Source organism: Zootoca vivipara, chromosome 3 (assembly GCF_965207765.1).
Source record: "Zootoca vivipara chromosome 3, rZooViv2.hap1.1, whole genome shotgun sequence".
In the NCBI taxonomy this organism is placed as follows: domain Eukaryota; kingdom Metazoa; phylum Chordata; class Lepidosauria; order Squamata; family Lacertidae; genus Zootoca; species Zootoca vivipara.
Window position 1 is genome coordinate 28,092,722 of NC_142586.1, and position 22,478 is coordinate 28,115,199.

The 22,478-nt window shown below is 50.4% G+C and overlaps 1 long non-coding RNA gene across 1 annotated transcript; it reads right to left on the minus strand.

Annotated features, from left to right (window-relative positions):
- Positions 1–6,030: 6,030 nt before the first annotated feature.
- On the minus strand, positions 6,031–22,009 carry LOC148686200 (uncharacterized). The gene is made up of 3 exons (XR_015948889.1): positions 21,901–22,009; positions 13,168–13,285; positions 6,031–6,158 (listed from the first exon to the last, which is right to left on the minus strand). It is a non-coding gene; the product is annotated as an uncharacterized LOC148686200 (long non-coding RNA).
- Between the last annotated feature and the right edge of the window lie 469 nt (positions 22,010–22,478).

Below are 22,478 nucleotides of genomic sequence, written 5' to 3' on the forward strand. Positions count from 1 at the left end.
AAACCATTGACTAATTTTGGACTGAGATTTCAGTTTTCTGACCCTGGAACATCTTTTAAATATTTGGGGTTACACTTCCAGTGTCATAACTTGAAGTTGAGCTGTACCAATGACTCATTTTCGGTTTCTACAACCTCCCCACCCCCCACCCCTGGGGCCAGTTGTTAGTTTCAAAATATTTCCTACCATTGTAATAATTTTGGGATACTTTTATAAACTTAATTTCTGCCTGATGTACTTTGATAAAGATTCTGGGAAACATATTTGGGGCCTATTGAAGTAGCCCACCCTTATTCAAAAAAGTCAATTAAACTTATGTTACAAAACAATCTAATGTAATAGTATTGTTTAGGTGCATATTGGGTCCCATAAGCAAATGTGTGTGTGTGTTTAAGGAAATTGACACATGCTATTAGCAAAGTGGTCTTGCTCATCCATTAACAAAAAGATTAGTATTGGGGGGGGGGATTTTGAAAATGTTAATGAACCCACCTCATTCCATGTTTTCCTCCAGAACACTCCATAAACAGATGTTTCCTCAAAATGCTTTTAAAAACCCCATCACATTAGAGTACTATTACAGGGAATTTTATGTTCAAACATTGACATTCCACTTTAGTATGAGAGGCGTTGTGTGTGTGCATCCTCTTATAGCAGAAAGCCAGCGATTCAGGCTTCTCCGGTGTCTTGTTCTCCTGCTATTGGGTTCTGCTCCTTTGCTATTTCCTCCAGCCTAGCCTCCTCCCCACTTTCTGTAATGCTGCGAGAGAGTTGCTTTGGCCATCTATATGCCAGAGTGGACAGTTGGCAGGAATAGATGCAGAAAGTGAGCAATCGTCTCCTCCTCTCATCACATCCCCTTTTTTCTCTTTGCTAGACTAATTTGAGGCTGCTTTCGCTCAGTGCTGTCTGTAGCAGGCTCCAGGAGTATGTTAAAGCATACAAGATAAGAAACCCATCCAAGTAGGGAGTTGCTGGTTTCTGTTTTTGAAAACCCTGGCATTTCAGGCAGTGTGTATCTGTGGATGTGCAGGGTTCCCTGTCTTCGCTGGAGACAATGGAGATTTGTTTTCAGAGAATAACTTTAAGGGCAGAGAATAAGCAGGGTGCCTTCCCCTTCCAAAGGTGAAATGACACACAGGCTGCTATCTTATACACATGGGCAAATAAGCCCTACTGAACTACGTAGGACCTGCGTTCTGGGTAGACACATAAATATAGCATTGAATAGATAGGTGGCTGAATTCAGTTTAGATGTAGGGCTGTCTTTAGCATAGCTTCATCAAGACACAAACTTTGGATACCAGTTTATTTATCATTATTTATTTATTCAATTTGTATACCACCCTATAAGGGACGCGGGTGGCACTGTGGTCTAAACCACTGAGCCTCTTTGGCTTGCCGATCAGAAGGTCAGTGGCTCGGATCCCCATGACAGGGTGAGCTCCCGTTGCTTTGTCCCAGCTCCTGCCAACCTAGCAGTTTGAAAGCACGCCAGTGCAAGTAGATAAATAGGTACCGCTCCGGCGGGAAGGTAAACAGCATTTCCGTGCCCTGCTCTGGTTTCGGTGTTCCGTTGCACCAGAAGCGGCTTAGTCATGCTGGCCACATGACCTGGAAAAACTGTCTGCAGACAAATGCTGGCTCCCTCGGCCTGTAAAGTGAGATGAGCGCCACAACCCCAGAGTTGTCTGCGACTGGACTTAACTTTCAGGGGTCCTTTACCTTTACCTTATACCACCCAATAGCTGTAGATCTCAGTGCAGTTCACAACCTAAAATCACAATATATACATAATAAAAACATACACAACCCCTTCTGCAACACATATTAAAAGGGCATTGGATGTCAATCAGCCAAAGGCCTAGCTAAAGAGGAACATTTTCACCTGTCAGGAAGAAGAAGAGTTTGGATTTGATATCCTGCTTTATCACTACCCAAAGGAGTCTCAAAGTGGGGTTCACCAGGTTACGACTCCATCGCTCTTAACCACTACACCACACTGGCTCGAGTCTGTAATCAACTCCCATGGCTGGTTGCCAGGAACATACAAAGACAAGGAAAAGTCCTTACCACCTGCTTTTTATTCAATATTTACAGAGAGAGGCTTAGAACACAGCCTCTTGGATAATGGCATTGTCCCGAGTGAATCTCCACCCCCCCGTCTCTCCCACTTCATTCGTCATCATCATCACCTCTACGGGTGCCACTAAGTGCCCTCTGTCTTCAAGCTCTTTGCTCTCCTTTTAAGGCTCGTTGGGTTCTGGGAAATGATGAGTCTGGACTGCTTTTTAGTGATAACATGTTGGCCAGCTGCTCCTCTCCCATTATTTCCCAACTTCCCCCCTCATCTTCCTCTGAGCTGTGACCTTCTTCAAACCCCTGCTGTAATTCTGGACTGTCTTCCTGTTCTCTGGAAGGGTCATGCTGGGGAGACGGTCTCCACCATTCCTCCTCTGCCCAGTCCCAGATATCACCTGGCACCTAAAGGTGTAAAATGAAGGTGCCAGCTGAACTTCCCTGGGGAGAGCATCACACAAATGGGGAGGCACTGCAGAAAAGGCCTGTTCTCGTGTTGCTATCCTCTGGACCTCTCGTGGAGGAGGCACATGAAGACTTCTTGAAGTTGGCAAATTAAAACAGGATTGTTTCCCACCCCCCAAACTCAAGTTTTGTTTTGAATGCCTGCCTTTCTAGTGTGAGGAAGGGGGAAGAACAGATGACCCACACTACCTCAGCTGGGTAATGCATGGATGTTCATTACCTGAGCCCTGTCCAGATCTTATTAGAATAAGTGTTACCTGAACATGTGATCAGAACTCCTGCTTTTTCAAGGATCATGTGGAAAGAGCCCCCACACCATTTGGAGGCACATGATGCCGTTCCCCTCAGTGCACTGCTTAGAGAATGTTCAGGCAGGGCTTCGATAACTGTGACATCTGTGGCACAGTTCACCCAAATAACTGGTACAATTTTGATGTTTTGCTTCCCCTATTCTTTAATTTTATGTGTATGTCAGGGGCAGTGAATGGGTGGAAGTAAGTGGCATTATTATTATTATTATTATTATTATTATTATTATTATTATTATTTACACACTGCCCATCTGGCTGGGTTTCCCCAGCCACTCTGGGCGGCTCCCAACAGAATATTAGTAATAATAATAATAATAATAATAATAAAGCGATAAAACATCAAACATTAAAAACTTCCCTAAATAGGGCTGCTTTCAGATGTCTTCTAAAAGTCAGATAGTTGTTTATTTCCTTGACATCTTGTGGGAGGGCGTTCCACAGGGCAGGCGCCACTACCGAAAAGGCCCTCTGCCTGGTTCCCTGTATAGCTTCGCTTCTCGCAGTGAGGGAACCGCCAGAAGGCCCTCGGAGCTGGACCTCAGATGCTCCTTCAGGTATACTGAAATAAATAAGCAAGTAAATAAGCTTTTAACTCATTTACTCCTATTCGCTTGTGCTGCATTTTCGCTAGCTCATTTTCCAAAGTGCACTTGGCTGTCTATGGTTACTACTTGACACTGTTTCCAAAGGGACATTCTGTCTGCCTTGCGGTGCTCGAAAGGAACTGCAGTGATCTCTAATTATGTACTTCCACTGCGCCTGTTGGGTTTGTAGTGGTCTGAGGACAGGGCAGATACTTCAAAGACCAGGAAATGGAAATAGGGTGTTTTTGTTTTTGCTTTGCATTCATTCTTTGGAAGAACGTCTTGTGATTCTTCAGATGATGGTCATGTGAACAGGAAAGCAGACATGCAGTGGTGGCAGGGGGTGGGGTGGGATTATGCCTTGGGCTGAATGGGATTGTTCCTTGAGACACTGAGATTTGGGATTGTGCCAAACATGCTGACAGATTATATTTCCTGTTTGTTTGGGTGAGAAAGCACAGTGGAAAAGTCCATCTGAAATTCTTTTTTATTTGGTGGTTGAGGGGGGATAGATAACAAAGTTGAACTCTGAATGTTCCAAGCAATGCAGAGAGCATAAAATGTCAATCACTTGTACTTCCTGTTCTCTACCATACCGCCATGTTGTACAATGCTTCTGAAGTCAATCTCGGTGACTAGGTATGAACTCAACTAAGTCTGAAATTCTACACACATTTTTGGGATGGTGGTGGGGAGGGGGAAAGTTTCATCAAATTTAGTAAGATTTGTTCTGAGTCAACCTGCATAAGGGAAGCAAAGATAAATCCTGTGGTTTCTTCAGTTTCCAGATCCGCGTCCTGCCTTTTAACGAGGCAACACAGAAGAGGGGTGTTCCTTTCCATGGAACCATGGTGGTCTTTAAATACAGGATATCTGGTAATGCTTTAAATGCATTATATTTGGCAATGGCCATGCATTTAAAAAAAAGAACAAAGAAAAGAGAACTGCAGATGTGTCCTTTCTCCTCTTTGCTTTTTAGCCTTCCAGAAAAGGAGGCCTTCTCAATATTTTGAAATAATATTGTCTGTCGAAGGTCAAACACCTTAAATTCCTTTTCCCCTTCTTTCCCTTATCTAGGGGGATTGTAGCTGGTAATTTACTGGGAAACATCACGAGCGTCTGAACATTCATGAATGAAGGCGTTTGAATTTACTGGGCATTGATTGCTTTAGACCTCTTGCGTTTCATAAACCTTCTGAGATTTTCTCAGTCCATTCATTCATAGGTCGTGTAATTGGCCTTGGATCAAGCTGACACAAAACTGCTGCAATTTTATGGGAATGGGTGTTTCTGAAATGCACTGTTAATAGACAAGCTGTGATATCTGATTTAGGTTTCTGTGAGAGAAAAATCCCCCTCCTGGCAATATTTATTTGTTTATTTCATAAATATGCACATCTTGAAATTGAGCAGAGGTGGCCTTATATCATCCATATCCATATGTCTTATAAAGAAAGCAGATGGAAATCGGTGCAACTGTGTGGTCCAACTCAGAATAAGGCTGCTTTATATGGAACATATGAAGCCTTCTCCACTCCTTATTAGGGATGGGGAAAAATTGATTCAGTTCAGATTTAAAGGCAAATCTATCTAACTTGCGGTTTCTGAAACAACACAAGAAACCTTCAAAATTTGCACTTCCCTGAATTTTGCAGTGCAGTTCTCCAGAAAAGTAATGTGTACAAAAACACACACACTAAACTGTGTATAAAAATGCATATATTGGGGAAAATTGCCTCGAAGAAACGTTGCTATGGGAACATTGCTATGTAAAATTGTATATATCATGCAAAATTGCACACAAGTGTGTATATAAAGAGAAATTCACACCCAAATTCAGATGGTTTGTTTTTTTAATTGCAAAGTGGTGTGGAAATGTGGAGAGCTAAATTTAAGACTAGGAAATGAGAAACCCTGGAATTGGAAGATCCACCCACCCTTTCTCCAAATGCATTCTTCTTCTAACTATCCCACTTAGTTCAACAGGTGCTTAAATCCTTTTCCTGACCATCATTCTCAATTCTAACTGGGTACACCACTTTCAGGTTAGATCCCGATCACAATATTTAGCATTTAAGTATCTTATTAGATACAAATAATAAAAAAGATATTACCACCCTCCTTGCACCCCCTTTCCTACTTAATGAGCTTCAGATGTACATGCTCAATGGGTAATGCTTGTAACATTGGGTGGTGTTTTGTACATGGGAATGAGTAATCATAGATCAAAAGCCGCAGAGAGCACTTTCATCTGCAATGCATTTTCAGTGGAGGCAGTTTACTTACAATATTCACCTACATGCCAGTAATTCATAAGATGTCGAAGTCAAGTAGCTGTTTGAAGCTCTTTTCTGAGTTCAGTTTTTCAGAACAAGGTTTTGGAGTCTATGAAATCCATAGCATTCACAGATCCCAAAGAAGACGTTTCGAACTCTGAAACAGCAGAGCGACAGCAATGAACATTTTTCTTCAGTAAACAATGGAGCTCATCTTCTCTTTGTCTGGCTTATTGTGGCACTTCATTCCTTCTCCTAGCACACTTAAGGCCCAGAGAAAGCTCTGAAGCAATATGATACAGTACATCTCTTGATGTTAGGCAGGTGTGACTGAGCAAGCAGCCTTGGTGACCAGTGGCTTGGGATTTGAGTCGTCTGTCTCCAGAAGTCCTTGCTGACCCACAATCTATCGGAGCCAATAATTCTTAAACCAGGTTGAGTCCCTATAAAGGAAGAGGCTTCTTTTACTGAAGGCAGAGTTTGATAGAGCATCAGCTCCTATTTAAGGCTGGGGTAAACTTGTGCTGAAACAACATTTGAGCTCTGCTCTTGCAGAGTTTCCAGCCCAAAAGGAGCTGTCCAGGGTACCTTTGGAACCTAGGGTCAGGACCCTCATACTGTTGAGGCAGTCACTGGGAATGGAACAGTTCACTGAGCTTAAATCCCACTTAAGTTACACTTGCGACTAACTTAACTACCATTAATGTGGGAGCCATGAAGCACCATTCACTTTCTTTAGATCACAACCTCTGAATGGGAACTGTCTCCATCTAATTTGAGAAGTGTAGGTGTAACCTCTGGGGCTGGGCTATAGTAATCTTTCTTGTTATGGTTTCTCCAATTGTAAAATAACCAGAGTGGCATGGAGTGGAATCCTGGGGGAGTAGCAACCAAAGCAAGAAGTGGTCCCAGGAAGCTCAGCTACAGAGCTTATAGAGCTATAAATCCATTGGTTAAATGTAAGTTGTCTATAGCATTGCCTACAGAATAGATATCTCAGTAATTATGTTTGTCCTGGGCTTATAGGTTATACAAACAACTTCTTTAGCAAGAACAAGTCTGGAGGGTGTTTCCTCTCCTCTCTCACACACTTTTGGACAAGAAACTGGCCTGTTTCTGATCTTTAATGGATCCAGATATTTCAAAGCATTGACCTGTGGTAGACTAAAGTTTCCTAACTCACTGCTCTAATATCTTTGAAGTGGCTAAAGGACAAAACACAACTGTGAGGGACAGGGGATATCGCGAAGTCCCTCCCCTCCTGAGTTCAAGCCCAGCCCCGAGCACAGGGGAAAGCAGAGGAAGCTCCGATTCCAGCGGGGAAGCAGGAAGTCGGGTCCGAGGCTCAGGCAAGGTAGCGGAGCCAGGGTCCCAGGTGGAACAGGAAGGGGCCAAGAAGGAGGGGAGACCCATCCCCCCAACTCCAGAATTACGCAGGAAGAGGAGGGGAAAGAGGATGGGGCTTCCAAAGCTTTTGTGTTGGGGAAAGACGCGCCAAAAGTCATTCGGAGGTTCTGAAAGCGACTGACAACATCACTCTGTGTAAATAGCAATGAATTCCTCACTGTAAATACGCAGCACCAATAAAAGAATAAAATGCAGAGCTGCGTAGCGTCGTTACTCTGAAGTAGCCTGATCCAGCCACTGTGACAGCAACCTCCGAATCTTTTTTTGGGCTACTTTGGAGTTGCCGGGATGAGTGCATCAGAGGCGGAGAAATGGCGGCAGATCGCGGAGAAAGCCCAACAGGACCTGCAGCAGCTGACGTTGGAGGCGCAGGGGGAATTAAGGGCAGCTAAAGAAGAAACCAAGAAACTCCAGGAAGACCGGGTACAACTTGCGGAACAGGTGAGAGCGCTCCAGGAAAGAGAGCAGCAATTAAGGGCGGTGGCGGTAGACCTCCAAAACAAACTGGATGCAGAGAAAAACAAGGCGGGAGGGGCACCCCCAGTCCAAGTGCTGCCAGGAAGGAGAGCCGGGACCCTAGTAAGCAAGTTCAATGGAGACCCGAGGGAATATCATGGCTTTGAGACTGAGATTGTGTATGCTCTTGAGCTGCACCATGATGACTTCCCTGACGATGAGCACAGGGTAGCGTTTATTGTGGAGCACCTGACCGGGGCAGCCAGGGAGTGGCTAAGACCGTTAATCGCAACAAAGAATCCTTGCATGAAAAATGTCAAACTCTTTCTAGAAGGTTTGAAAACGATGTATTCGTCAGATAGTCATATGGACCAGACTAAGGAGGAACTGCATAATTTGCGCCAAGGAAATATGACAGTCCGCGCATATTGGGCGAAATTCACCATGCTGGTGCACAGACTGGGGTGGGAACTGGAATCAGCTCCAATGCAAGCAGCGTTCTACTTGGGTTTGAGTGAGGAGGTGAAGGATGAGCTCTCGAGAGGTCCAAAGCCCAGTAGTATGGATCAGCTGAGCAAAGCGGCTCTGGCGGTGGGGGTGAGACAGGAATCCCGGTGGAACGACAAGCAAGCAACGCGCGCAAAGCGGGCTTGGTTCCCACGGTCGCAGGAGAAGCCACTCCCCCAACAGCCCTTCCAAGCCACGCCTGGAGCCAGCCAGGACCAGGAACCCATGCAGATTGATAGCGCGCGCGCGCGGGCTTTTCAAACCCCAGCGGCGCCAAGACGCAAGGAGGGAAGGGGAGGGAACTGCTTTCTCTGCAACTCCCCCCAGCATCTCGTCAGAGACTGCCCACATCGCAGGGAGTGGCAAGGAAAGGCGGGAACGGTGGTGCCTTCCCCCACTGACGCAGCACCACAGCAGGGAAACGGGAAAGCCTGGCTGCAGGAGACAAGGGGCGGCAGCCAGGCACAGTCAGCAGAGAACAGCCCCAGCCCACCCACCCGCACAGAGAGGAGCAGAGCCAGCCCACCCCTCCCAGAGCAGGAGTGGTTCTAGAAGTCACGCTAACGCTCCCAAATGGCTATCCCCTGACCGTCCTTGCCTTAATTGACAGTGGTGCCTCAGCGAACTTCTTCTCGAGGGACTTTGCAGAAGCGCACCAGATCCAGCTTCTGCAGCTGGATTTTCCTCTGCACGTGGCAACCATTGACGGCCGAGAGCTGCTGGGAGGGGCCATCACTCATCAAACCCCCCCCATGAGGATGACAGTGGGAAGGCACTCAGAGACACTGGCTTTCAACGTCACGACCATCTCAGACCCCCCCATCGTCTTGGGCATGAGCTGGCTGGCGCGCCACGACCCCTCCATAAGTTGGCACCAGAGATGCATCACGTTTGGGTCGGACTTTTGTCTGGAGCATTGCATGCAGCACCAACCAGGGGAGGGGCCTCCAATAGCCACGGTGGCCACCATGCACGTCAAAGGGGGTGAGGCGATACCCAAGCCGTACTGGGACCTGCAGGAGGTCTTCAGCGAAGCGGAGTCCGACCACCTACCCCCACACAGGCCTTTTGACTGCCAGATCAACCTGGTGCCAGGGGCAACGATACCCCCAGCCAAGCTGTACGCCATGTCAGATCAGGAACTGGAGGATCTGCGCGCTTTCATCGACAAAAACCTCAAGCGGGGGTTCATCAGAGAAAGCAAGGCAGCTGGGGGCAGCCCGGTCTTCTGGGTGGACAAGAAAGACACGCAACAGCGCCGTCTTGTGGTGGATTTTAGACGGCTGAATTCGGTGACAGAGCCAGTGGCTTTCCCCATGCCCAGAGTGGACGATCTCCTGACAGCGGCACGCAGGGGCAAGATTTTCACCAAGCTAGACCTGAGGGGGGCGTACAACTTGATCAGGATCCGGGAAGGCGATGAATGGAAAACCACGATGTTCACGCCTCTGGGCTCTTTTGAATATCTGGTGATGCCCTTCGGGTTGCAAGGGGGCTCAGCATGCTTCCAGGCCTTCATGCACCACGTCCTGGGGTCCCTACTCTTCAGGAAATGCCTGGTATTCCTGGATGACATCCTTATCTACTCCGATGACCCTGTGCAGCATGTGAAGGATGTCAGGGAGGTGTTGCAACGCCTGAAGGACAACCACCTGTATGTGAAGCTGGAGAAGTGCAAGTTTCACACCAAAGAGGTGGACTTCCTGGGCTACAAGCTGTCAGACAAGGGGCTGGCGATGGACAAGGACAAGGTGCAGGCCATCCTGGACTGGCACAGCCCCAGGACGCGCAAAGACGCCCAACGCCTACTGGGCTTCGCCAACTTCTACAGGAAGTTCATCAAGAACTTCTCCCGCGTTACGGCTCCCATCACGGACTGCCTGAGAGGCAAGCAGAAGTTCAGGTGGACACCGGAGGCGCAGGCAGCGTTCGAAAGCCTCAAGAGGGTGTTCGCCTCAGACCAGAACCTGTTCCACGTGGTGCAGGATGCGCCCCTACGCATTGAGACAGATGCTTCGGAAAAAGCTGTGGGCGCAATTTTGCTGCAACTGGACGCCAACAGGGAGTGGAGACCCTGTGCCTTCTTCTCCAGGAAGCTAACCCAGCCAGAGAGAAACTACACAGTGTTTGACAGGGAACTTCTTGCGATCCACGCTGCGTTCCGGCACTGGAGACACTTCCTGGTGGGCGCCAAGCACCCCATCCAGGTGTGCACGGACCACAAGAACCTGGAGTTCTGGAGAACGGCCAGGGTGCTCAACCAGCGGCAGATACGGTGGGCAGAGTTCTTCTCGAACTTCAACTTCTCCATCCACTACATCCCGGGGGAGCAGAATGTCAGGGCGGATGCCCTCTCCCGCAAGCCAGAGTACATGGAGGAGGAGGCGCCACCAGCACCCAGGCACATTTTCCCCCCGTCAGCATGGTCCTGCGGAGCAGCAGTGGTGAGCGAGGCAGAACTCACAGCACTGACGGCAGCGGATGAATTTGCCAACCGCATCTTCAGAGAACTGAGAGGGGGGAGGGAGCAGGCAAAGGACTTTGCAGAACGCAGGGGGCTGCTTTTCTACAAGGGTGCACTGTACCTGCCCACCACCCAGCTTAGACGTACGGTCCTCAAGCAGATGCACGACAACCCAACGGCGGGTCATTTTGGAAGGGACAAAACCGCTCACCTAGTCATGAGACACTTCTGGTGGCCAGGGGTGAGGGAAGATGTTCGAGACTATGTACGGGGCTGTGACACCTGCCAGAGGGCAAAGGTGGTCAGAGCAGCGCCAGCAGGATTGCTGGAGCCCTTAGCCACACCACACAGGCCGTGGGAAGTGGTGTCCATGGACTTCATCACAGATCTGCCTTCTTCCAGGGGCAAGACCGCAGTGTTGGTGGTGGTGGACCTCATGTCCAAAATGTGCCACTTTATACCGTGTGCCAGGGCGGTCTCTGCAGAAGAGACAGCCAAACTGTTTGTTGATCACGTATTCAGACTGCATGGATTACCTTTAAGGGTTATTTCGGATCGTGGCCGCCAATTTGTTTCCAGGTTCTGGCGGCGGCTCATGAACCTCCTGCAGGTGGAGGTCAGCTTGTCGACGGCTAGACACCCGCAGACCAATGGACAGGCGGAGAGGGTCAACGCCATTCTGCAGCAGTACCTGAGATGCTACGTCAGCCAGCGGCAAACGGACTGGGTGGATCGCCTGCCACTGGCAGAATTTGCCTACAACAATGCAGTGCACGTCTCCACAGGGGTGTCGCCCTTTAAGGCCAATTACGGGCGCGACCTCAGATCTTTCCCAGAGAGGGAGGGGGAGGAGGAGGGCCCACAGGCTGAGGATTGGGCAGAGGAACTGGAGACGGTGCACCAGCAGCTCAGAGAACACTTGGAGCGGGCCAAGGAAGCGTACAAAAAGGGGGCAGATCGCCACAGGCGACAAGGGGAGGTCATCAGGGTGGGGGACAAGGTTTGGTTGTCCTCGGAGGGCCTTCCCACCAGAGGGAGGTGCAAAAAGCTGGCACCCAAAAGGCTGGGCCCCTTCACGGTCACGCAACAGGTCAACCCGGTGGCATACAGGCTGGCACTGCCAGAGGACATGAGGGTGCATCCAGTGTTTCATAGATCGCTGCTGTCGCCGTACAGGGAAAGCAGCAGGCTCCGAGACAGCGAACAAACCCCCGAGGGAGGGGGGGAGAGGGGAGGCAGGGAGCAACTCAATGAGGCCACGGCCATCCTTGATTCACGGAGAGGGGTGGGGGGCCTGGAGTACCTCATGGCATGGGAGGATGCTCCACCGTCCCAGAATGAATGGGTCCCAGCCACTCAGATACAGGAGGAATTCTTGGTGGAAGAATTTCACGCCCTCTATCCCCACAGACCCAAGCCCTGGCACATGGAAAGGGAGGGGGAGGAGGAGGAGGCAAGGGAGAGCAGCTCACCATGGCGCTGGGAAGCGGAGTTTGAGGATTCGGGAGACGAGATATGGGTGTCACCGAGATCCACACAGTCAGAGGCAGAAGCAGATTGGCAGCACATTTTTACCCCCACCAGCTCGGACGCCACGGAATTTTTGGGATTCCAGTCCTCCCAGGCGGAAGGGGGGGGCTCGCAGGACTGGGGGGAGGTGTTCACACCAACGGGCTCGGAAAGCACTGAGTTCTTAGGCTTCCAGTCGTCACCGACACCTGGGGGGGACCTGGGGAGGGGAGAAGGGGAGCTTGGAAGGGGGGTGGATGTGAGGGACAGGGGATATCACGAAGTCCCTCCCCTCCTGAGTTCAAGCCCAGCCCCGAGCACAGGGGAAAGCAGAGGAAGCTCCGATTCCAGCGGGGAAGCAGGAAGTCGGGTCCGAGGCTCAGGCAAGGTAGCGGAGCCAGGGTCCCAGGTGGAACAGGAAGGGGCCAAGAAGGAGGGGAGACCCATCCCCCCAACTCCAGAATTACGCAGGAAGAGGAGGGGAAAGAGGATGGGGCTTCCAAAGCTTTTGTGTTGGGGAAAGACGCGCCAAAAGTCATTCGGAGGTTCTGAAAGCGACTGACAACATCACTCTGTGTAAATAGCAATGAATTCCTCACTGTAAATACGCAGCACCAATAAAAGAATAAAATGCAGAGCTGCGTAGCGTCGTTACTCTGAAGTAGCCTGATCCAGCCACTGTGACAACAACCCTATAAATACAGACATTAGGAGAACACCACCGAGGGAAGCAAGGCTCTGGATGTGTGTGTTCAAGATCATAGTCCAGTAATCAACCCATAATGTGATTATGTGGTTGAATAATAATAGAGTTGTTCCTCTAATTGAATCATCCTCTGCAGGAGAGCCACAGACATGACTCAAAGGAAAAAAATCTTCGGTTTGTGGGGTTCCCTCCCCCTGATAACATTAGATCTTTGTCATGTCTTCCAGCATTCTGATCAACAGCTTGTCTGATGTTTTAAGCTACTCAGGCATAATTTTCCTCCCCCTCCCCCTCTCCGTCATAGTTTCTTGTGCCCCATCAGATTGACAAACTAAGGCTAAACATATTTCCCCCCTGTGAATAAAGACCATCTTTATAACTAAAGCTGTAAATGCAAACTGACCTTTTGCTTCGGAACACACACACACGGACACATTTTCAGAAGTTTTTTTGGCATTGTGTTGCTGAATGTAGATCAATGGCTGAGATCCTTTCTTTGGAGTTGCTGCTGCTTTTAAACACTTGATCGTGGTAGCATTGTTTTCAGTGTATGACAGAGTGTACAATGTTGAAAGAAAAAGATAATATGAATCTCAGACCCATATAAGCCTATCTGCATTAGATAGGATTGGATGGATACATTGGGAGATTTTCCTCATTGCATATAGCCAGGAAGACAATTTAAGGAGGAAGGGGGGAAGGGGGCTAAAGGCTAAAGCTCTTTTCAAGGTGGTATATCCCTCTCAAAGTGGTTTCCCATTGCACCCCAGCCTCAGCTCCATCAACCTCACTAACCCCTTCTGCCAACCCCTTATTTATGCCAAAATTTCCAAACTCTTCATTGTGACAAATCCTGTCTGATTTATTTCTTCAGATGACTACATGGGCATCTTTAAGGAAGGCCCTTGTTTTCCCTAAAGCTTCCCTGGAAGGAATTTTTTTTATGAATATATATGTGAGTGAACTTGGCTGGCTGAAAACATGCTCTCTGACATGTAGTTCCCAACCACCCACTCACCCCTTTATGTGGCCCTTGGGGCCCCAAAAGGTTGCCCAACCCTTCAGTATGAAAGCTTGTCTGAATCCTGAACACCCACAGGCACATGAGAAATGAAAGCTGCTTTAAAAAGTCACAGAAATGCATAAGGAGTTGTGGGGGGAGGAGGATAATTGGGAAACCATGTCTCTTCCTCCTACATGGAAGCGTTTCCCTCCCCCCAAGGGCCTGGAAGTCATTCTGATGTAAGAAAAACTTTCACTTCGGCACAACCAATTCTACCAGACTCACTGATGAAATGCTATGATTCATTCTGCACGTTCCAGCACGCCCGTTCTTTTTATATCAATTAAGTCTTAGATGTCCTATAAGCAGCTGTCGAAACCAGAAAGAGGCCAAAACTCTGTAATGTGGAGAATGATCTAACTTGGATCAAATATGTCATTAGAAGCATTAGGGGATTTCCACTGTATTGTATGTTTTCGGAACAGTTTTGTTGTTAAGACTCAGAGATTTAGAGGGGAAATTTCTTGTTTATCATAAGATGAAATAGCTGCAGTATAAAATGGGGAAACATCAATAATCTTTCTGCATCTATGAATTTGTCTGTGAACTATTAGCTACTCAAGATTGGATGAGCGGAGTGCATTATAGTTTCCATTGCCTTAACAAAACCCTGTGAAGTCATTTCCTGTTCCTGTTCATACATGAAGGCACCAAGACTAAGGTTCTATGTCATAGTCATTCATCATAAAGAAGTCTCATTACCTGGGAGAGGGGAATTTTCTGATGCTTGGAGACACGGAGTTCCATGCAGAGTAAGTTGAACGTAGGCCCATTGAAATCAGTGTGACAGTTTAGTTATGACTAAATTAAGTCCCATTGATTTTAATGGAAACCAAGTTCAATGAACTTAGTCTGAATCCAGACCAGGCACCCCCAAACTTCGGCCCTCCAGATGTTTTGGACTACAATTCCCATCTTCCCCGGCCACTGGTACTGTTAGCTAGGGATCATGGGAGTTGTAGGCCAAAACATCTGGAGGGCCGCAGTTTGGGGATGCCTGATCCAGACCATGTTTTGTATGTTTGGCTGTTGCAAACCCTCTTTGTGGTTTGAAATATACTCGGAGTCAAGAGTGAATTTCATGCTCTTTATTCAGCTCATAGTCATCAAGGAGGAGAAGAGAAGACGAATGGCTCTTTTCCCCAAACCATCTGCTTATATACATTATTTACACAATGGGCCTTGCGTGATTGGCTACTTCAGGGCTACACCTGTGGGCCAATTATATTATGGATTGACTTCTGCCTGCAGCCTGATTGGCTGCTCCTACAGGCCAATCAGGTAGCAGATTCACTTCTGCCAGCCGCCTGACTGGCTGCTCCAGCAGACCAATCAGGTTGCGGATTCACTTCCACCTGGAGTTGGATTGGGTAGCTCCCGCTGATTCTGAATCCTATTGTTCTAGGATTCAGCTCAGTACATAACACCCCTCCCCTCTAAGTTCCAGTCCTGCCCGGGAAGTTGCATTCGTAGTCCCCAAGGTCTGCTGGCCGCCTCCGTGTGCGTTGTGGCCTGGGGTGTTCCTTGGTCAGGGGTTCTGGTTCTGGCTCGTGTTCCGAGGCTGCTGGCTGTGCCAGGGCTGTCTGGTCTGGCGCCACTGAACCACTAGGTTGTAGCTCTGGTTCCGGTGTCCTTCCAGCCTCGGGGCGCCCCTCTGTGCCTACTGCTTCTGCTTCCCCTGCCCACCCCTCTCGCTCTACAGGCCTCACTGCCCTGCTGTCCCCTTGGGACCCCTCTGTCCCGCTCTCCTCCCGGGTTCCTCCTGGGAATCGTCGTCGTAGCTGGTCGCAGTGGCGGCGCCAACATTGCCCCCCTTCCGTTAGTACCTCGTACGACACGGGACCGGTCACCTTGGTGACTGTGGCGGGTACCCATGCTGGGCCTGCCCCAAAATTCTTTGCATACACTGGGTCCTGGGCCACAAATGTCCGGGGGTTCCTGCCTTTCCCCACCACTACCTCATCCTGAGCTCTGTCGGGGTGAAGTCGGTCCAGTCTAGTTGCAAGGCGCCGGCCCATTAGTAATTCAGCTGGGCTCCGGCCCGTCGTTGTGCTTGGGGTGCTGTGCTGTGCTAGAAGAAATGCGGCAAGGCGGTATTCCCAGTCCCCTTGTGTCATGCGGCGGAGGCTGTCCTTGGTGGTCCGCACCATGCGCTCCGCTTGGCCATTGGTGGCAGGGTGGAATGGTGCTGAGCGGATGTGGCGGATGGCGTTCTGCGCTGTGAAGGTCTGGAACTCCTCTGACGTGAATGCGGTTCCATTGTCCGAGACGAGGGTGTCAGGGAGCCCGTGGGTCGCAAACAGCTTACGTAGTACCCGGATGGCTGCCGCCGTAGAAGTGGATGGTACCAGTGCGACCTCCAGCCATTTGGTGTAGGAATCCACCACTATGAAGAATGTTTTTCCCTGGAAGGGGCCAGCGAAGTCCACGTGCAAGCGTGACCATGGATGTCGGGCGGACTCCCAGGGCTGGACTGGGGCCCTTGGGGGATCCGGGCGGGATTCTTGGCAGGTCTGGCAGTGTTGGACCCAGGCCTCTATCTCTCTGTCAATCCCCGGCCACCACACATAACTCCTGGCAAGGGCCTTCATCCTCACTACCCCTGGGTGTGTCTCGTGTAGGGCTGTGAGGACCCTTTTGCGGAGGGGCTGGGGAACAACAACCCTGCTTCCCCATAACAGGCACCCCTTGTGGGCCGACAGTTCATGTTTGCGGTTTGTGTAGCCAGCGAATTCTGGCCCGGGGCTGCTGCTGGGCCATCCTCGCCACACCCAGTCCAGGACCCGGGAGATGACCCTATCTTTTGTGGAATGGTGCGCAACTTCTTGTGCCTGAATGGGTCGGTCGGGAAGCAGCTCCAGGGTCATAACCTCTTGCGCAGGCGCTGGGTCGGGGCCTGTTTCTGGTAGTGGTAGCCTGCTGAGGGCGTCTGCGTGGCCCATCGCCTTCCCAGGGCGGTGGATTAGTGCATACTGGTAGCCGGCAAGGAAAATTGACCACCTGAGGACACGTGGAGACAACACTTGGGGGGTCTGCTTCTCAGGGGCAAACAGGCCAAGCAACGGCTTGTGGTCAGTCACTATGGTAAAGGGCCGCCCGTACAAGAAATCATGGAATTTTTTTACGCCCTTCACGATTGCCAGACCCTCCTTGTCAATCTGTGAGTAGTTTCGTTCGGCTGCAGCAAGCGTCTGGGAGAAGTATGCCACCGGCACCTCTCTTCCATCCGGGAGTTGGTGTCCCAGGACAGCGCCGATGCCATAGGGAGAGGCGTCGCATGCCAGCACCACTGGCAGCCTCTCGTCGAAGTGTGCTAAGACCGAGTTCGAGACGAGCAAGTCCTTGACTGCCTGGAATGCGGCCCTTTGTCGCTGGCCCCACACCCAAGGGGCCCTTTTATCTAGGAGTCTGTGTAGGGGCTCCGCTACCGCTGCCTTATGGGGAAGGAAGGCATGGTAAAAGTTCAATAGTCCCAAGAATGACTGAAGTTCGGGCTTGCTCTTGGGCGCTGGGGCCTCACAAATGGCCCGTACCTTGTCACCGGTTGGATGGACCCCTTCTGCGTCCACCTTAAATCCCAGAAAGTCCACCTGCGGCACTCCCAGTAAACACTTTTCCCGCTTCACCTTGAGGCCCGCCGTCTGGAAACGGTGCAGGACGGAGCGGAGGCGGCCCTCAAATTCCTCTGGTGTGGGCCCGGCGATCAGTACATCATCGAAGAAGGGGGTGACGCCAGGAATCCCTTTAAGGAGAGAGTCCATTAGATTCTGGAATATGCCTGGTGCCACGCTAACGCCAAATTGCAGCCGCTTAACTCTGAATGCCCCTCTGTGCGTCACAATCGTCTGAGCCTCTGCTGTGGCTTCGTCCACAGGCAACTGTTGATACGCTTGGGCCAAGTCCAGTTTGCCAAAGATTTTTGACCCAGCCAGGGTGGCGAGGACATGGCTGACCACTGGCACTGGGTATGCATGGGCCGTGAGAGCCTTGTTTATGGTGCATTTGTAGTCTGCACAGATGCGGACCGAACCGTTAGGCTTGACGGGTGTGACAATTGGAGTTTCCCAGGGGGCGTTGGGCACCGGCTCCAGCACTCCTTGCTCCACGAGCCGGTCCAATTCCTCGTCTATGCGGGGTTTCAGGGCGAACGGGACCCGGCGGGCCTTGTGCCTGATGGGTCGTACAGCGGGGTCCAGCTGTAGGGCAATGGGGGGTCCTGTATATCGTCCCAATGCCCCATCGAAAACCCCTGGAAACTCTTTGCATATGGCGTCCACGTCCACTTGTAAGCTAGTGCGGTTCACCCCGGTAACGGCTAGCCCCAGAGGTCCAAACCATGCCAGTCCCAGTAAGCTAACGTAGGGGCCCTTAACTACCAGCAAGTCCAATTGTTGCTTTCGCCCTCGATATTGCACCCTGAAGGTCCCCACCCCCATAGTAGGGACCTTACGTTTCTGGAAGTCCCGGAGGGTGAATGGGGCCGGCCTTAGTTTGGGACCCCCATTAGGGCACAGTTCCCTTAATGTTCGGGCCGAGATTATGGATAGAGTTGAACCCGTGTCCAGCTCCATGCGGCATGGGGCTCCCTCTATCTGTACCTCTATATAAATTTTCTCTGTGCTGGGATGGGGCAACTGGAATACCTGGTAGTCCGTGATCTCCGTCGAGTTGCCTTGGTGCATGGTGCCGTGTGACCTGGGGCTCCTGGGTCGGTCATCTGATGCTTGTCGACGGGTGAGTCGAGCCCGACACACCCGGGCGATGTGTCCCAATTTACTGCACTGCCTGCACTCTGCGTTGCGGAAACGACAGGTCCTCCTCTCGTGGTTCTCCCCGCAGCTTGCACAGTTCCCTCCTTCTCGTCGAGGCTGCTGTGGTGTGTGTGCTGCTTGAGTGCGCCGCTGTACTCGGTGTACTTCCTCCCTGTCAGATTCGGATTCGTCGGTGAGGTCTTCGTGGTAGACCCTCGGTTGGGATGGCGGGGCCGGTCGTGCCTCTTGCGTTGACCTCTCGGCGGCTTCGGTTGCCAGGGCTTCCTCCAGAGCAATCTGGAACGTGAGGTCTTTTTTGGCGTAGAGGCGTCGTTGCAACATCTCGTCCCTCAGGCCACCGACGAGGCGGTCACGAAGCATGTTCTCCAATTCTGAGAAGTTGCATAACCGGGCGGCTTGGCGGAGGGAGGTCACAAACCCAGTTATGGTTTCCCCCGGGGCTTGCCGCTTTGCGTAGAAGGCATTTCGGCAAGCTACCGCCGAGGGCTGTGGTGAGAAGTGCTCCTTCAGCCGTTCCATTATTGTTTTGTAAGAGACGGTAGCGACATCTCTAGGTGCAAGGAGAGCCCGGGCGATTTCAAACGTCTCCTCTCCACAGACGCTGAAGAATGTCGCCCTCTTCATGGCATCGTTGGTGACTTCTTTCGCTTGCAGGAGGAAGTTGAAACGGGCGGCGTACCCTTCCCAGTCTCCTGATGCTGGTTTGAATGGCGAGAAGCTGCTGTCGGTTGCCATTCTGGGTTCCTTGGGTCCTGGAGCTGAAGCCTGGATGCACGGTGCGATGCAGCGGTGCAGCAGGTGGCGGTGCTGCGGTGCAGTGCGTGGTGGCGGTCAGCTCAGCAGGATCCCATCCTCGTCGCCAGTGAAATATACTCGGAGTCAAGAGTGAATTTCATGCTCTTTATTCAGCTCATAGTCATCAAGGAGGAGAAGAGAAGACGAATGGCTCTTTTCCCCAAACCATCTGCTTATATACATTATTTACACAATGGGCCTTGCGTGATTGGCTACTTCAGGGCTACACCTGTGGGCCAATTATATTATGGATTGACTTCTGCCTGCAGCCTGATTGGCTGCTCCTACAGGCCAATCAGGTAGCAGATTCACTTCTGCCAGCCGCCTGACTGGCTGCTCCAGCAGACCAATCAGGTTGCGGATTCACTTCCACCTGGAGTTGGATTGGGTAGCTCCCGCTGATTCTGAATCCTATTGTTCTAGGATTCAGCTCAGTACATAACATGGTTGATGGTCAAGGACCCCCCCAACCTTTGGAAGGGCAGCAGTAGAAAGGTGATTGGACCACAGCAAAGGTGGAGGAATTTGAGATATGTGCATTACAAGGGGAAAGCTGAACCATCCTAGACAGAGTTCAAACAGTTCAAAAGGAGCTCTCACTCAGACAGAGGACCATTGTAATAGATGTTGTCTGTGACTCCCATGGTCTGGTGGAACCCACAAATAAGGGGTTGATAGTTATACATGGGGATCATTTTAAACATCCAATATCTCCTTTATGGCTCTGTCATCGGGGATGGAGTTCGAGTGCTCTATATCAGTGGTCCTCAACCTTGGGCCTCCAGATGTTTTGAGACTACAATTCCCATCATCCCTGACCACTGGTCCTGCTAGCTAGGGATCATGGGAGTTGTAGGCCAAAAACATCTGGAGGCCCTAGGTTTAGGACCACTGCTCTATATAGCAGCCTCTGGTTCTCTACATGTCAATTTCCACCAGTGCCCAACCAGCAAATGAGTTTGTGGGTCAGGGGTGGTGGTAGTTGTCTAGCAACATCTGGGAGGGCCACCGGTTCCCCCATTCCTGCTATAAAGGGAGGACTGATGAGAATGGAAAGGAGGAATAGAATCTAGGCTTGAGTGTGGTCATGTCCACTTTCCTGGGTACCCTCGAGTGGCACACTTGCTTGTTCCACACTACAGACTATTAGAGGAAGAAGTGCTCTTCCCATTACAATCCAACATGAACTGCACATTCAGTTTTCATAACAACTCTGCTCTCCTTGTCTCAATGGCTTCATTTGTGGTGTCTTTAGGCAATGAAAAGAGAGCAGATTGAAATCATTATAGACACATGGCCAATATTTATTGATAAAGTACATGTGTCATCCAGAAAGTCAGCTAAGTGCTCAGAAGAGGTAGGCAAATCTGATATACTGCTTTCCCCATATTTCTTGTAGAAATGTTAGCTTAAATTGGGGGGAAAGGAGGTATTTATTAAATCTAAGTATTGATTCTGCCCTGGTGTAATTTTCCTGCAAATCAGTGTATATGGAACTTCCAGATAACACAGCAACTATAGCCCTCTGTAGGTACTATTTGGGACAGGTACATCTTCTGATATAAGGTATTTGGAAATATTGAGTTGCATCCAGAAGAAAATTAGTTGAAGCTGTATTTCTGAAGCCTTACTGCACATTTTAGAAACTCTGGAAAGTCAGGATTCTAACACAGACACAGGCAGCCTCAATGAGCACAGACAGGAGGCTCTCTGCTTCAGTCACCTTCCTACTCATAAAGGGTGATGAACAGTAGTGGCCAGCAGGACAATGGGGCAATGTTGCTCACCTGTCTTCCCAACAACATGCATTGCTGCCAGTTACTGAGAGGGGCAAGGCAGCAAAGAGCTCAGTGCAGTGTGGTACAGCAGCGGAACCAATCTGATGCTCCTTCCGCTGCACACACACCAGGCTGAGTTCCCCACTGCCATGTCCCTCTCCCTCTTGATAGCCAGCAGGAACAACGGCATTGAGAAGCCAGGTGAGCAACAATGTCCTGCCCCCCATCAGCCCCATGGTGATAAGAGGGGAGGGGGTCAGCGCTAGCAGGCTCATGCCCACATCCCTCCCTCCCTCCCATGTTTACTCTCTGAGAATGTCTAAAGAGGCTTATGGGAGGTTAATAAGTGCCTTATCGTGCCAATTGCACAGGGCAGAGGTTTTCAACCTTTTTGAGTCCACGGCTCCCTTGACTGACCACATTCTTTCTGTGGCTCCCTTGTGGGGCTCAGGAGCCCAGTTACGTCAACCCTTGCCTGCAGAGTTGGCAGCTTCTCACCCCTTTTCCGAACACACTCCCTTGTGGAGTGTTCCCTCAGCCTCCTCTCCTCTCTCCTTGGGAGTCCTTGAGGCAGCTCCTGCTGCCACCCCATCTCTGAGCTGCCCCTACCCCAAAGAGAGGTGTCTCCTCACACTGCCCCACAGGGGCCCGGGAAGAGAATGCCTTCAGCCTTAGTGGCCCAACGGAGACTGGCCAAAGGTGAGCGTGAGGCGAGCATTTTACTCCACCTTGGGAGGCAGCAATGGCAGCAGCGGGCACCAACGGGCCTGTATAGCAGAAAGGCTCCCCTTCAGCACAAGGCACTCTGCTCCCAGGCAGGTCTTACACACAGTAAGCACAAGAAAGGCCAGCACAGTGTATGGCTGCTTGCCTGCCTGCCTGCCTGACCTCCCATTTGTTTGTCTCTTCCCAACAGCAAGGGTTGGTGGACTGGCTGGCTGAGCTCCCTCACCTGCTTGTTTGCTTACTCCAAGACCACCTCAGTTCATGGCAACCAGCACCCCCTGGCCAGCCCCAGAGGCACCATTCACCCGGGGAGCTTGTAGCTAGGGTTGCTGCAACAAACAGTTGAGATGCAAGAGGGCATCAGAGAAACGAGGGAACGAAAGAAAAGAGGGAGAGAGGCCAGTGTTGCCCACGGCATCATTTAAGGCACCCTCATGGCACACTGGTTGAAAACCACAGGCATAGGGGAACTGAATGAGGTGTTCAAACAACACAGTATGCAATTAGCAAAAACATTACAGTATGTAAACAAGGATGATTTCTTGGGTTGTGACACATTTTCTTTTATGTACATACATAC